Source organism: Myotis brandtii, unplaced genomic scaffold (assembly GCF_000412655.1).
Source record: "Myotis brandtii unplaced genomic scaffold, ASM41265v1 scaffold56, whole genome shotgun sequence".
Lineage (NCBI taxonomy): Eukaryota > Metazoa > Chordata > Mammalia > Chiroptera > Vespertilionidae > Myotis > Myotis brandtii.
In genome coordinates, this window is record NW_005370080.1 from 590,608 (window position 1) to 608,285 (window position 17,678).

Below are 17,678 nucleotides of genomic sequence, written 5' to 3' on the forward strand. Positions count from 1 at the left end.
GGCTTAAACAACAGCAAGGTGCTTTCTCACAGTTCTTCAGGCTGGAAGTATGAGATCAAGGTGCTGGTGGGTTGATTTCTTCCAAGGCCTCTATCTTGGCTTGTAGACAGCTGTCTTCTCCCTATGTTTTCACATGGCCTTTCTTCTGAGTGTATATATGTCCCAATCTGATCCTCATATAAGAATACCACTCATATGAGATTAGGGCCCATCCTACTGATTTGATTTTACTTAATTATGTTTTTTTAATTTATTTATTTTAATTAATTAATTTTTATTTAAATTATTTATTGTTGAAAATATTAAATATGTCTCCTTTTCCCCCACTGATCTCTCCCTGGCCACTGCCACCCCCCAGTACATGCCCTCGCCTCTCTACTGTCTGTGTCCATTGATTATGCTTATATGCATGTTAGAAGAGCAATTTACAATAGCTAGGATTTGGAAACAGCCTAAGTGCCCATCAGCAAATGAGTGGATTAATTGTTTCCAAACACCCTATCTCTAAATCTGGTCACATTCTGATATACTAGGAATTAGGTTTCCAAAATAAGAACTGGGGGGTAGGGTGGGGTGGAGCACAATTCAGCCCATAACAGTATGCCTTGGTAGTTGGTAGTTCTGCCTAAAAGTGGACTTGTTATTGGCCAGTTTATTTGTTTCACATCAGGACTTATAGCACTTTGAGGAGATATCAACTATACAAAGGACCAAAACCTTCTCAAGAAAGGCCTTCAATAGGTGGTACTAGTGTATTCCTACTTTATTCAATATAAAATATACTTTATATATTTTATATATTTTAAAGTCTGGAGTTTGAGAACCTATAACTGTATATAATATTGGGTTGGAGAGATTCTATTACACAAACATCATTAATTTGATTAAGATGGGGTCTGGAAAATCTATTTTTTTAAATTTTATTTTATTGTTTAAAGTATTACAGATAGTATACATATGTCTCCTTTTTTTCCCCATTGACCTTCCCCCAAATTCCCCTACCCCCCAGCACATGCCCTCACCCCATCCCCCCAGTGTCTTGTATCCATTGGTTATGGAAAATCTATTTTTTTTACCTTGGGATGGTTAATGCATCCCACAATTTGTACAAATCAAGCCAGCGGCCTCACCTCCCTTTTCATGTCCCTCAGCCCCACCAACCTCGCCAGACTGCCATCACTCTTCAAATGTGGTCTCCTTTGACATTTCTCTGCACAGATTGTTACCTCTTGTTGAAATGTCCTGTGCCTTAAACTGCAGAGCATCATGGAAGGAAAAGAGAGAACCAAGTAGTTTTAAAAACATTCTTTGACTTCCCTACTGGGAGAAATGGTGCTGGTACACAAGTCATTGGGTGCTGCAAACGCAGGTTTCTTCCCCTGTCTCTATTCCCTCTTCCCTGCTCCTAGTAACAAATGACTCACTTGGTGAGTGGAAAGACATAAAGATTCATTACCATGCTATAGTACATGTATAGTGTTGTGTGTGTTCTTAGGCAATGTCCCCCGGGCATAGCTCCTCTTGGGAGTCTGAGTAAAACTCTTCGGCTCCCAATTTCTTTTAAGAGCCAAAACCACACAAGCCTTAAATCCAATCTAGCACACTTGTCTAGTTGTCTGCTATACTTTCAATTAGATGTTGGATCAGACAGATTTAAACCCTTTCATTCTTCTGAGATTGTCAGTGGCCTGGTGTCCCAGGGAATGCCTGGCCCATACTTTTCACATGCAACCTACTCTGTTTTGGGTGAGAAGCTTATGCTGACAGGCCTCTGATGACCATGAGCTTCAGCATCTTGCTCACTCTCCTCTTTCCACATCCTGGGCCCCAGGCTCCCTGGAGCATGGCTCTTCCTGTGAGTCAGGGCAGCAGAATGGCTAAATACTTAGGCTCTCTTTCATACTGGGTAGGTTCACCTGATTCTGCACTTTTTTATTATATGACCTTACTCATTCCCTAGATAATGAGAGTCAACTCTGTGTAAGGACCTTGACTAGGGCCTGAAATCAAGCATGTATTCTATGTGTTCTTATTGCTGTTAAAGGTAAAATAGCATCAGGAACTCCTGGATCTCAAGGACTTTAAAACAAATCATAATTGGAATGTTTGGGGATAATGCCAGAAAAAGAGCAGCATTCAAAGTTCTCTAATGTCATGTTCTATTTATTTGCCTTCAATAAAAGCAAATTAGGCATCCCTTTTCTCCCATGATATTAGACCAACTCTGTATTCAGAACACACTGGGAGCCCAGGTACTGAGGGGCATAGCTGCACTCCCCTGAGACTGAGTTGGGTTATTTGCTGAATGGGTCAGTCAGGAATCCTCTGGGGATTAGTTTGCATTACTGATCTACCCAGTGGCATTTGGTGGGAGTGGGAGGGATGGAAGGGGGAAGGAAGAGTTGTGTGGCTGTGTGATTTGTAGACAGGACCACTGAAGAGAAGCATGGCATCTGTCCCTTACTACAGTGTATTGACTGATTGGGGGATGTGATCAGGAGAGGGGATAGAAGCTGAAGGAACTGTTTTCATGCAAGACTTTATACTTTGGGCCGAGAAACAGCCAGCAGTTGGGAAGGAAACCATTCTCAATGCTTTTGCATAGACCACCTATTGCAATGGCTGCTCAAAAATGACCAGCTAAGAGAATGTGAGGAGACTGAAGCCTCGACAAGAACAGTGATCATCTGATGATGGCCACAGTGTAGTGAGGGTAGGGACTATCCCTCAGGACACTTTGTGAGGCACAGTTGTGGAGAGCCTAGGAAGTGAGCAGAGCAGACAGGCAGGTTTGTAAGGGGCTCCTAGTGATATATGGAGAGCAAGAAGGAATTGTGGATAAAACCCTGCAGGTCTGGCATTCCTGACTAAGGAGGTTGGAGATTTTGGTTAGCAAAACTTAACATGACATATTTGAACTTAGATGCTATGGAATCCTAAAGATACTTGAATTACATGTATTTCTTTCTTTCTTTCTTTTTTAAATATAAATAAAATTATTGATTTTTCACAGAGAGGAAGGGAGAGGGATAGAGAGTTAGAAACATTGATGAGAGAGAAGCATCGATCAGCTGCCTCCTGCACACCTCCCACTGGGGATGTGCCCGCAACCAAGGTACATGCCCCTGGCCGGAATCGAACCCGGGACCCTTCAGTCCGCAGGCCGACGCTCTATCCACTGAGCAAAACCAGTTAGGGCTACATGTATTTCTGATGGCATAATCTTCTCCCTCCAAACCCACATTAGAAATATATCCAGGATAGAGTGCCTGCTATGACTGAATCTCAAATAAGAAGAAAAGAGGAAGGGTGTGCTAGCTGCTTAGTTCATTACCCCAAGAATGAGATTCACAAGTGCTTCATCATCTGTGTCTCTGTGACCCTGACCTTCAGCGTCCATTGTTCTGTTCTTTCTAATCTCCCTCCCCCCCCCCGCCCCATAATTAGAAAAAAGGACATATCAAAGGTAAAGAGGAGGGACTCTCACCACCATTTTGGACCAGCTTTTTACCTTTTTATCAAAACGAGACACAGAGCTCCTATTCATTTACTTCCAGCATTTTGAGTTACCTACAAAACGGCTTTAAAATGCTGTAGGTAATAAAAATATACTAATATATCCAAAACGTGCTTGACCTATGGTTTTGTAATCTTGTATTCAGCCTCCATCCACACCAATTCTACTCTTAACTTTTAAGTCATTCATTTCAGGAAACACACAGTGAGCACCTGCTGGATGCTAGGAACTATAATAAGCTGGGTTTTTTAACAAGCAATTTATTTAACTAAGCTGAGTTTTTCCATCATTTGCTTCATCACATTCTCTGCAGCAGAGGCATTAATGTGTGCAACATGACAGAGAGCTAGGTATTAGTTTATAAAATGTAGAGAAAAAATAGTCATGTAAAAAAAAAACCAAAACAACAACCTGGATTACCTGTGATAAGTTCATGGGCCTCTGAGTAAGTGAGAGTGAAAGTTGACTGTGTTTTTTCTTTTAATTGATGCATAATTTACATATAGTGAAATATACAGATCTTAAGGGTAGAATGATGTGAGCTCTGACAAATGACACACCCGTGTAATCCACACCCCTGTCAAGCTATAGAACACTTCTGTCACCCCAGAAATTTTTGTGTGCCCCTTCTCAATCAACACCCACCCCATGTTTATTTTTAAGATTTCTAAAGTGCCTTTATATATTAATCAAGAAATATCCTGGACACTTAATGTGGCCCTAAGGCAGTGTGTTTTTGTTTGTTTGATCATAGTTAGACATTCTGAATGAGAGTTTCACCAAGTGTTGCTAGACCTTTCCTCTTAGGAAGGCAACTCATAATATTGACCTATTAGGAACTTAGAAGGACACCACTTTCCTCTTCCTGGGTTTATTCAGCAATAATCCCTCAGCTGGACTCTTTCTTAAAGAGTCAAATAAACACATTTGGTCACTGCTGAATGCTGGCCTCTGAGCCCACGCCTCTCTCTATGTGAAAAAGGTGAAAAGTTAACAGACTGCTACTGGGAGCCAATTCTCCATGGTCCTCTCGTCATTTCAAAGATATGTGCGTCGCAGACGGCCTTAGAAGATAGAGAGATGGTGTCTTATTCCAAAGCAAAGGGCAGAGCTGTCCAGTATAATAAAGACAATGTCTTTTTCCAGGGCAGAGGGCAGGATGTTGGCAGCCTATTATGAAAGATTCAGATTTCCTAGGTTGAAGTTCCTCTTAGTACAACCACTGTGTGTGCAGGCATCCCCTGGCCTTTTGCACACTATCCTGTGGGAATTGGGGCTCAGGAAACCAGAGCACAATAATGATGATCCTCTGAGTACTGGTAGTGCTAGGAGAAAAAAACCTGTTCTTTATCTGACTTGAGGGTCTGATGTCTTCTCCCAGCATCCAGGGAGCAGGTGCAGACTACCTGGCTAGCTTGCAGGGAGAGTTAAATCTTAGATGCCTTGCAGCTCCTGAAAGCTATAAGCCAAAACCGTGTGTGTGGCATGTTCTGTTCTAGTTAGATCCTAACTCTGTTTTAACAGTTGGCCAGAGAGGATGGCTCATGGACTCAGAACATTCACTTTGAGTTGAAGTCTCAGCACAGGTGTGGGTGTTCTTCCTTCTAGAGCAGAATGGAGCCCAGCACTTGGCTGCAGAGATGAGAAGTATGTGGTCTGGGTGGGTAGTTAGCTCCAAATAACCCACGTTCTACCTTCCCCTGTCTAATCTGCCCTCTGCCTTACTTCTGTGAACTTGTCACACCTGACATCACCCTCACTGTATTTTCCTGTCACTAGGTCTCCTGGGAAGGCAGGTCAGTGAACTGTGAGCACTGAAGAAGTATTGCACTGAAACCATGAGTTGAATTTTTATTTTGTAGTACAATTTGTGTAGGTTCATTGTTTTATATACTTGTAAACATAATATGTGATGATAGTAAAAAAAAATCTAAGCTTTAGAAAAAGTACAAGAGAGTAATATAGATTGTTTATGATCATACCCCCATAGGATACCTTTTCATCTCAGCAGTGAAAACATGTAACATCATTTTAAATAATTGTATAATATAAAGGTATCCTATTCTTATTTATTTAACCAGTGTCTTTTCAGTAGATATATAGCATATTCATCATTTTTTGCTATTATAAAAATGTTTTTATGACCTCTCTGTCTCTGACTCTCTCTTTGTATCTATCTCAAACACTAGTTTGAAATTTTCATTAGGATTAATTCACAGGAATGGAACACACTCCTATAGCACAAGCAACCTACAAATTCACTTCTATCACCAGGATTAAAATATAGGCATGATTTTTCCCCCTGTGACACTCAGCTTTTCATACATATTATCATTTTTTATTACACAATGCATTCATTTTAGTTAGATGACACTAGTGTAAAACCATCAGCAAGACAAGAGTTAAAGAATGAAAGTTGAACCTCTGTGTTTAGGAAATGCTTGCACATCACCCAGCACCTAAGTGTAGTAACAAAATCATAGAACATATTTTTTGTTATGATAGCAGATTAAACTCATGCATATACTTGTCTTCCCTCATTAAAATTACAAAAAAAAGAAGTTTTAAAAGAACAAGCATTGGGAAACAGAAAAGGGAACACTCAAATAGAAAGTAGGTAGGATTAGATCTGAGTTTCTTCAACTCAGCACTACTGACAATTTGGATTAGATTTTTCTTTGTTGTGGGGACTGTCCTGTACATTGTAGGATGTTTATTAGCATGAGCTTTACTTACTAGGTACCAGTGAAAGCCCCCTAGTCATGACAACTAAATATTTCCAAAAATTTCCAAATGCCCCATTTGGAGCAAATGGTCCCCAGTGGAGAACCACTTGCTTTGGTGGATTGGGGGAATTGGGAGTAAGAGAAATCTCAGAGTCAGGTACAGATGGAGCAGGAGTGGGCTGTGGAGGTGACATGCAAAGTTAGTAATGGAAGAAGACCTGTCTACAGAACAGCTGGGACAGTCACAGCCTTCTCCCTCCTGGCCCACAGAGACTGACTAGCTGCAAGAGATTTGCTTCCAAACCAAGGCTCATAGAGCGACCTTTGAAATAAACAGAGGATTTTGGAGGAAGAGCTTCTAGTTTAGATACTGAGAATGGAGAGAGAAGCAGAGACTGAAATGTTATTAACAGCATGGGAGGAAAAAAGCCAGAAAGATAGCTCTCTCTAAAAGGATCTTGAAGACCCCAGCACAAAGCCATCTTTCCTTGGAAAAGGTGCAGCCTGTAGCCTTTGGGCCAGCTTCCCACTATGGTCTGCCCACCCCCACCAGAGCCTTCCACAGGGGAAAGGCTTATTGAGAAAAGGAAGCTTATGGCTGCAGAAGAGATGCAACCCAGCTGCTGACACTGCTGTACATATTAATTCATTCATAAAGAGGACTGATCAACAAAGGCTATCAGGTATTTGGATAAAACCAACAGGTATAAAAGAGAAGACAAAATTCAATACTAATAAAAATACTTTCAACTAGTAATATCAGGTAAATGCAAGTTAAAATATCTCATTTTTACCTATTAGAGAGGCAAAAAATAAAAAGGATAATAACATTCAGTGTTGGTAAAGCTGTGAGGAAATGGACACACATATACTGTCAGTGATAGGAAGTTAATTTGAAAATACCCATCAAAAATAAAAGTATACAAAATTTTGGACTCAGAAGTTCTTCTAAAAACTTTCCTACAGAAATATTCATATGCACACTCAAAGATATATGTGCAAGAATGTTCACTGAAGCACTACATGTAATATAAAAAAATAGCCCAGCTGGTGTGACTCAGTGGTTGAGCATCAACCTATGAACCAGGAGGTCACCTTTTGATTCCTGGTCAGGGCACATGCCAGGTTGCAGGCTCATTCCCCAGGGTGGGGCATGCAGGACACAGCTGATCAATGATTCTCTCTTATCATTGATGTTTCTCTCTCTCTCTATCCCTCTCCTTCTGAGAAATCAATAAAAATATATTTTAAAAAAATAAGGCACCACTCAAGTGGCTTTCACCAGAGGAATAACAATGATATAATGTTTATATAGAATACTAGAGGCCCGGTGCATAAAATTCGTGTACAGATAAGGTCCCTAGGCCTGGCTGGCAATCAGGGCCTATCAGGTTCCCCGTCTCCCTGCCTCCCCCCCTCTCCTTCCCTTGCCTCCATTCAGGGCCTGCTGGCCAGGGGGAAGGGCCACAGAAGGTTTCGATCCCCAGTTTGGAACATGCAGGAGGCAGCTGATCAATGATTTTCTATCATCATTGATGTTTCTAAGTCTATTTCCCTCTCCAAAATCAATCAAATATATATTTTTAAAATGCAAGGTTTTTAGAGGAAGAAAGGTAGAGTAAGGGAGCTATTGAAAAGAAAAAAGGATGGGGGAGGCATTTGAGGTCTTGCTCACATTTCAAATAGGATAACATAAGGTGGTCATTATTGCGTGACAGGTGAGGAGTGGCAGTAGGTGAAGCAGGGCACTGCAGACTGAGGAATGGGCTGTAATGACTGAGAATGTCTGTGACACTGAGTGTGTGTTGGGGCCATCACTGCAATTATTCATCCCCAAGAGGTTTTGATTCCAGACAGGGGGAGAAACATGGAGATCACTGAGCCTTTCTTAGCAGGGCAGGCGGCAGGAGTGGGCTGCCCTGCTTCCCTACAAATGTAAACAGTGTAACTGGACATGGACGTCAGTCACATGGCCAAATCAATGCCCAGTCAGCCATGGTGGCTATGTCCTGCCACTCTTTGGCTGTGCTGCCTCGCTATTGGCGAGGGAGGCCGAAGCCATGCCCCCAAGCACATGTAGTATACAAAGGGGAGGGCAGGAAGCTGGAAGCCGGAGCTGACGCAGTGCAGCCCCGCAGGGCTGCGTTTGGAGTCAGAGGGGCTGCGCTTTTTGCACATCACTGTGAGCCATGTGACCAAGGGGCAGCAGGGTGGGGGGTGCTGCCATGGTCAGTGCATGGTCCTGGGGATGCTTTTCCCTTCTGGAGCCACTCTTCCCAGGGTGGCGGCGTCCAGCTGCTTTTTTTTTCCCCAATTTTTTTTTTTTTATTGGAAAGCAAGCTCTGGGCTTGTGGTTCCTGAGATCCCTGGGCCATAGCGTGCACCTCCAGGCCTCACTGTGTCCCGCTCCACCTCCTCCTGCATTGAGCATCAGCCTGGCCTGTGCCCTCTCGCAATCCGGGACCCCTCGGGGGATGTAGCAGTGTGCCAAGCAGCAGGCGGCCAGGGAGGAGCTTGAACCGGGGCCAGGTGCAACAAGGCTCACACTCATCCCTGCCACTGCTCCTGCTGCCGCTTGGTAGTGCTGCCACAGGTTGCCAGCCATGAGCCCAGCTTCTGGCTGAGCTGCGCTCCCCCTGTGGGAGCACACTGACCACCAGGGGTCAGCTCCTGCGCTGAGTGTCTGCCCCCTGGTGGTCAGTGCACATCATAGCAACTGGTCGATAGGTCATTTTGGTTGTTCCGCCATAATGGTCACTGGGCTTTTATATATATAGATTATGTAGCCCATTAGTGGAATAAAACAGATCTGACTATACCAATAAGAAAAGAAGTAAGTTATTAAGTGAAAAGAGCAAAGCTTTGAACAATACGTATATTATTATTTTTTAAAATATATTTTTATTGATTTTAAAGAGGAAGGGAGAGGATGGGAGAGATAGAAACATTAATGATGAGAGAGAATCATTAACCGGCCTTCTCCTGCACCTCCTAAAGGGGATCAAGCCCAAAATTGGGGCATGTGCCCTGACCAGGAATCAAACTGTGACCTCCTGGTTCATAGGTCAATGCTCAACCACTGAGCCACAATGGCATGGCACAATAATATGTATATTATGATGTTATTTATTACTAAAAACTCCCTGCATGTTCACATGCACACATATGTGGTGTATAGAAATGCATAGGGGTCTGGCAGGGAGGAGTAATAAAGAATGGTTATTTTTATAAGAGTCATATGATACCTTGTAAGCTTGGGAACAACTTTTACAAAGAAAAGTAAACAAGGAATATTAAATCTTACAGCATTCATGAAGATCATACCCAGTCCGTTTAAGACAAGGAAACTGAAGTCCCAATCTGAATCAAGAACATCAATGTTCTGATTCCTGATCTCATACTCTTTCCATTTATCTTGTTCCTTTTAAACTTCTAAGAATTTCACCATTTATTTTAAGCCATTTATCACAGCTGTTATCTTAATCATAATTTTGCTTATTTAACAACCACTGTGGCTTATAATGTATTTATTTAATATATTTTTTAAAATAAGCATGCCCTTTACATCAGATTTTAGGTATTACGAAAAAAAAAAATCCTTACATAATTTGTTTTTCCAAGCATAAAATTTTCACATGATTTTTAATCATGGATTTTCTGTAGCAGATCAAAAGATACATTCATTTTGGTGGCTAGTGCAAACATTCAGAGTGAGAGAGTGAGACAGTAGGAGTGCTGGGGACAAATGGGGCCAGAGTCCTGCCTAGGTGCTCTGGGGGAGACCCAGGCTCTTCTCAAAGCCTGCCTTCCAGCAAGGGTGAATGGTGTGCACACCTGAGAGAAAAATGCAAAGATTCTTATAAACCACAGGATAAATGCAAAGATTCTTATAAACCAAAGGATGACTACAGGCAAACTAATATAATCCTGTCTGAAAACGTAAGAGAAAGGGGTAGGAAAAGTGGGGATTTCATTTCAAGGGTGTAAGATATTCAGAATTGGCTTCCAGGTAGGAAGGCAGGTTAAGTTTGAGCCAGACTTTGAAGGGATAGAAGCAACTTCAGGAACTCCTGGAAGAATGTCAGGTAATTCGAACAGGATCTCAGATCAGATTTCTTTTGCCTCATCTTCACTTACTCAATATGGTTGGTCCCTAGAACCTCGTGAATCTGAGCTGAAACAAACAAACAAGCAACATAAAAACTACAGCTGACCCACCTTGGAGAAGTGGAAAATTAGTAAATGATACTTTTCCTAAGACATTGACTAACATTTTTTCAAGGCTAAAAATGGATCCTTTTTGGCCTTAGAAAAAAATTACTCAATATCTTAAAATAGATGCAATTTCACATAATCAATTAGAATTTGACCCAAATGTCTAATACTTATTTACTACCTTTGATCAATCTTTAAAATGACATGTTTATTTTCAAATATGAACTGTTCAGGGTTTGGTGTAAATGCAGACAAAATGTGCTCACACAAATGTGTATGTTTCATGTTGTTTAGAGCTGGAAATCTCTCTGAGAGAGGGTCAGTACAACACACAGCTGTCAAAATATCACCAACATGCTCCATAGGGAAAATAGCATGTATACATAGATGCTTTTCATTTTCCCCTTTATATCTTTTGCATTATGTGGAAGAGCTATTGAGACACTCCCTTCAAAGGCACAAGGCTTCTAGTCCCTTGCAGAGGTGCTGTTTATTTGGGGGTTCGAAATCTTTGCTAATCGGCGCTTGTTGCCCTCGTAAGTACTTTCTGCATTGGCAGCAAGAGAGGGAAACGATGGAAGCGCTGATGTCACCAGCTAATAAGGCCAGGAAGCAGCCCAAACCTCCAGATCAATAGGGATGCAGACAGCTGCCGGGCAGACAGCCTGGTGTCTGCTCTGATTTCACTTCCTCCTTGGTCAGAGCCCATTGCTAGGGCAGTGGGGTCAAAGGAGAGAGCTTGTCTAGGTTTTAGATACATAGAGCTGCTGTCCCTATGGATGTGACTGTGATGTGAACTTCAAATGCACAAATGAAAAGCCTGGGCCTCCACCCCCATCCAGACGGCATTCTCACCAGTGTGCAGCCATCAGCCTTGCTTTTGTTGGGAGTTGGTGTTAACTCCGGGCCAGCTCCCTGGGCCTGAGACCCTGTGCAGTCACACAGGACTCTGCGTGGTTTCATCTGCTGTCTCTGTCTTGAAATCCTCACTATTTCTTTAACAAGGGGCCTTGCATTATCACCTTGTGGAAACTGGGCTCTGAAATCATGCACCCAGTTCTGACTGCACTCTCAGATTCCTCACTGTGGTTGGGGAATGTGTGTGTTTGAAGGGTTTTGATGATGCTTTCTGTCGGTGCTTGAACGGAAAAGGAAAGACCCCGGTTCTCCCACTGCAACTCACTTTCACATCAAAAGAGCATTCTCCAGGCGGCCCTTTGCCCACTATGTCTACCAATGAAAAGTGTTTAGCAGGAGCTTCGGAGGGAGGCTGGAGGGCCAGAGGCCTTGAGCGTGGGGGCTTGTCTAAATGCTGACTTTGGTCTTCCTTGGGTGGACACTGCCAAACCCCAGTCGTGGGAGCTTGGAACCATCTTGTAGCCTGCTAGACATTTTATTTCTAAAGTAGATGATTTCCACCCATCTGGATGATCTGGGCTATGTAATTGAATTTGCTTTAAAAGCTTCTGGGTTTATAAACGGAGTTTGAAATAAACAACCCCCAAAATCTCTCACCTTTAGGTCTGCAAAGACATCCTTAGCTATAAATTTCCTACCATTCAATCAGGAAGGTGAGACACAGGACATTGAGAGAGCTGTGAACTCTTCTCGTTCACTGCTTAGTGGTGCTCGCTTAGAAACTTAATTAAAATCCTTTACCCATCAATAGTGTTATCTTGTCACCCCTGATCTCAGGTTGAAGAAATGTCAACCCCAAGTGCCTGTGTAGTTCTGAACACCTTGGGCCACAGGCTAACAGGGCTGAGGTAGAGAATAAATTAAAAGAGAATACTCTAAATTTGTCTAAAAGAGATTTGACCATATATAATTTTCATCAAAGTAATATATATGCATGATATACAAGGTCAAAGAGTACTACAAGGTATTTTTAAAAAGTATTCATTTCTTTTGCCTTCCACACTTCTCAATTCCTACCCCCAAGTCAACAATTTTAATTCTTTTAGTGTTATTTCTGGTATTTTCCTCCACTTTTTAACTAACATGCTTATTATTTCTTTACTTTTCTAACTGGGATATTATCTATTGACTTCTTATATAAAATATATATGGGAAATCATATATGGAAAAATTTCATAGATACCCATAGTCACATACACCTTTACCTGTTCTGTCTTGCCATCCTCCCAAAACAGCTATATGATAATACATGGTCAGATTAGGTGTTCACATTATTATGACTAGAAATTTTATTCACAGTGGAGATATGTAATCGTAACACATTTTGATTATTTTTTTACTTCTACAAATTTGTTTTTCCTGGCATTAATAATTAATTTCTTTATTATTTAATTTTATATGTTCCTATAACTAATACCACTTTCAGACTACTCAACAAAAGAGACCCTTTGATTTTTTTGGAAATATCCTCCTCTCGGAGCTTTCTGCCCTCTCTGACTTGATGCACAGCTGTCATGCTGGTATCTGTCTTTATCACCTTCTAGAGACTTTCATTTGCCCCTCTCCCTTCAGGGACTCCCTGTTTCCAGACCCCATGTCTTCCTTATTCAGTTTATTCTCTTGTTTTTGGAGAATGTATTCAGCAAGGCATTGAGGGAAAAGTTTCAGGCATTGCATATTTGAAAGTGTCTTTATTTTAACACTTTCACTTGTTTGATCATTTGGCTGGAATAGAATTTTTGGTTGGAGTCCTTTCCTCTCATAATTTCCATGGCGCTGCTGCACCGTTGTCCTGCTCCCAGCATTTCGGTGGAGAAGTCCACTAGGGATCTTGAATCCTGATCCTTTATAACTTGCTTCACAAAGCTTTGGGGGCCTTCAGAGTGTTCTGATTCTGTTGTTTCTGTCCAGCATCTCACCCTATCCTCCTTTGGTCTGCTTTACCCAAGGCCAAGGCTCTTTTGTTTGAATTTCTCAAAGGACTAAACCTTTTTTCTTCTACAAGAATGGGGCGATGCTGTAAGACGTTCCATTAGTCTTCCTGCTGACACCTTGATTGCAGGCTTCTTGCATCCAGAACTCTGAGACCATAAATTTCTGTTCTTTAAGCCACCACATTGATGGTGCTTTCTCAATGTAGCCCTAGAAATCTAATGCACCATGTGAAATTTTACCTGTTCCATAAGGTTTGTCCATAAGAATTATGTCTGTGTTCATAATAAGTTTGACAAAATTCTGTTTTAAAACCATATTAAACACTGGCCAGGGCATACCAATGAGGGTTGATGGGCAGGCACTGCTTTCTGCTTGTCTGTTCGCAGGGTTTTGATCACCAGAATCTTGTGCATAATTCCTGCCCAACTGAAGTTGCTCTGACACAATGACCTCTGAGCAACTGAGGCTCCCTCCACCTGGAATCGGTCAAGGTGCTACAGTATGTATCGTTCACTGAGCCCAAGGGCCGGGCAACAGGTGAGAGCAGGGTAGGGTGAGGATGCTCAGGTGGCTAAGCCATGAGTCTTCTTAGGATGGACAGGAGCACATCAAGACACGGCAGCAGGGCAAGATGAAGAATGTCTAGTGGAGAAGGTCAAAATGAGAACCCTTGGTAGCACACACATACTAGAATAGGCAGAGAAGATGAGACAACGAAGGAGACAACGGGGTCCTGTGCCCCAGAGAGGTCATGCCATGAAGACCAAGACAAGGTGTCGAATTTGTGAATTGGGAGCTGCTGGCCTTTAAACAAGCAATCTCTGTGCCATGGAATCTGGAGTAAGTTGCAAAGAGGAGGTAATGTGAGTAGATACTTAATGGTACAAGGAATGAGAGAAGATGGTAGTTTGAACTGGAGGCAGGACTATAGGAAGAGTTTATTCTCATTGCTTATTTGTTTATTTTTAAGGTTGAGAAAAGAATTACATTTTTGTGTTCTGAGGAAAGGAATTTGTGGAGGGGGAGAGGTTGAAGCTGAAAGAGAGAAGAGATCATCAGAAAGGAAAGTCTGAAGCAGAGGCAGAGGCATGAGATTAAAACACCATGTCCACTGAGCTGAGGAGGAAGTGCATGTGGTTACAGATTCCTCTGCAGGGCCTGGGCGGGGGTACAGGGGTGGGCAGGAAATGGGCTTTACTTTGATGGGAAAGTAGAAAGAAAGGTTGAGGGAGCTCTGGTTCCCTCCAACTGTGATTTAGCAAAACTGCAGGCTCCTTTTCCAAGATCAGTACTGGAGAAACAGAAAGGAAGACAGGGAAACAAGGAAATAAAATTTATTAATGAAAAGATAAAATTTTTAAAATTAGCATTTTGCTTAAAAAGCTCCAAGTAACTCATGGGTGAAAGAAGAAATCATAATGGAATATTTAAAAATACTCAGGACTGCATGATAATAAAAACACTAAATATTAAACCTTGTGTATGAAATGAACATGGAATCACAGTAAAATCAAAGCATTCAATGCTTCTAGTAGAATAGAAAGGCTGAAAATAAATGCCCTAGGTTGTCTAGCTTAAAAAGCTACAACAAAAGCATAAACCCAAAGAGAGTAGAAGGAATAGAATTACAAAAATGAGAATAGGAAGCAAGGAAGTAGAATATATAATTCAATAGAAAAGAGTAATAAAGCCTAAAGTTGAGTCTTTGGAAAGATGAGCAAAACAGATTAATCTCTGACGAGCCTGATCAAGAAAAAAAACAAGAAGTACAAGTATTAAATCCATGCATGAACAGGGACACCCAGACAGGTAAGTAGAATCCAGAAAGTGGAGAAGTGGAGAATATCATCAACAAGTTTATGCTAAAAAATGGAAAATGTAGATAAAGTGGGCTAAATACACCTTTTAGGAATACAGATAAGTGGGATAAAGACTGTATTTTTAAAAAGCAAAGCAATAATAAACACAAGCTTCAGTATAGCAGTTACCTGTGGTGAGGAAGTTCAGGGAACAGGATGGGAGAGGAGGACATAAATAAATGTAAATTCCTGTCAGTGTTTCTTATGTTGGATGAGGGGGTCCAGGGAGCCTATATTCTAATTAGTTATTTAATTATTTTAAAAGAGGGTCATGCATGGGCCAATGGTCAGAGTGTCTCAAGAACCAAGGATTATAATAAATCCAATTCTGTGCACTTGAGGCTCAAAAAGAAAATTCAAGAAAGAAAGTAAGGTCCTCCCATCAGACCCGGGGAGAGTGGTAGAGACTGTGTAGCTGCAGTGAGGAGGAAAAATAAACATATAGGGTAGAGCAGTGATGGCGAACCTATGACACACTTGTCAGAGGTGACACGCGAACTCATTTTTTTGGTTGATTTTTCTTTGTTAAATGGCATTTAAATATATAAAATAAATATCAAAAATATAAATCTTTGTTTTACTATGGTTGCAAATATCAAAAAATTTCTATATGTGACATGGCACCAGAGTTAATTTAGGGTTTTTCAAAATGCTGACACGCCGAGCTCAAAAGGTTCGCCATCACTGGGGTAGAGCCAGAGAAGAAAATGGACGTGTGCCGAGTGACTGCTCTGTGACAAGTGGGCGGTAGTGTTTTGCAGTGTAGCAGGATGCTGTTCTTGAGGTTAAACTTGCATTTCCTCCTCTGCTCAGGGTAATGAGGTATCCAAAAGTGACCATCATCACTGTTCAGAAGGAAAGTTTTCACCGAAGCAGTGAATGGAGCTGCGGATGGGAGCCCACTATTGTCCAGGAAAGGGTGTGTAAGCAGACTTTTGTGGTTTAAGGATCCTATATCAGTTTGCTAGGGCTTTCATAAAAATGCCATAAATTTGATGACTTAAACAACAAAAATTTATTTCTCACACTTCCTGAGGCTGGAAGTCCAAGGTCAAGGTGTTGGAAGAGTTGATTTCTCCTGAGGCCTCTCACCTCGGCTTGCCGACGGCACCTTATCTGTGTCCTCACATAGTTTTTCTCTGTGTGTGCACCCTCCTAGAGTTTCTCTCTGTGTTCCAATTTCCTTTTCTTATAAGGACACAAGTCAGATTGGATTAGGACCCACTCTACTGGCCTCATTTTAACTTAATCATTTTTAAAGATCCTATTTCTCAAAACAGTGACATTCTGAGGTGCTAGGGGTTAGGGTTTCAACATTTGAATTTTGGATAGACGCAATTCAACCCATAACCAATCTGAAGGAGAAGCATCCAGACCCCAGGAGGAGACTGAGAAGAAAGGAGATTTGGGGTGCCCTGTGTCTGTGAGTTAGCACATGCGAGGAGGTTCTGACCAAGTACTCAAGGATCAGCATGCAACCCAGAGGGTGAACAAGAGTGAGTGAATATGGGAACAAGAAGTGTCTGGAATGAAGGAACCAGCCAACTGGACCAGCTCCCCAGTTCACTAATCCTTTACTACCAATGCTCCCGTCATAGTCACAGTAACAGAAAACAAACCCTAATCCCCAAGACCCACATGGACAGAGACTGGTGATTCTAGTATTAGGCAGTTCCATGGGCAAGGGGGCATGCTGGCTGCACCTTGAAGCACACAAGTGATAAACATAGTGAACTGGGCAGATAATGATTATGGTCTACGGTGGGTCATTAAGATAAGTGAGACTCAGAGAGAACATGTAAATTCTCAGAGACCCAGACCTAGTAAGTGAAGGAACCAGAATTCAGTGCATATCAGCCTGACTCCAAACCCATGCACATTCTGTGGCATGCAGAGAGGTATTGCTTTAAATACTGTATAGATAATCTTATACTCTGTGATGGTGAATTTTATGTCAACTTGACTAGTCACAGGTCCTCAGATATTTGGTTAAATGTTATTCTGGGTGTGTAGGTGAAGAGGTTTCCGGATGAGATAAACATTTAAATCAGTAGACGGAGTAAAGCAGATTGCCCTCCCTTATGCTTTTCTGGAAATACAGAGAAGGAAAGGCAAGCTATCTTCTCCTTCATGTCTTCAGGAATATTTCATAGAGAAATTAATATTCACTTTTACATTTTTTTACTTAAAAAAAGGACGATAAGAAAATTGCCAATACATACAATTTGGGGGTCAAATCAGGTGCATTCCAAATCAGGTGCCTCACTCAATCCAATGAAAGCCTGAATAGAACAAAAAGGCTGAGAATTCTCTCTCTGCCTGTCTGGGAGCTGGGACATCAGTCTTCTCCTGCCTTTGGACTCAGACAGATAAACTGGGTCTGCAGCTTTCCAACTGCAGAGCATGGGGCTTCTCACCCTTTATCACATGGGTCAATTCATCAATTCATATCTATTTTACCGGAGAAATAAAACCAAAAAAAATATATATATATTGGGTGGGGGAAAA

General features: G+C 41.7%; 1 pseudogene; it reads left to right on the forward strand.

The window, feature by feature from the left end:
* Positions 1–17,678, forward strand: part of LOC102243108 — a 108,396-nt pseudogene that overhangs the window by 488 nt on the left and 90,230 nt on the right.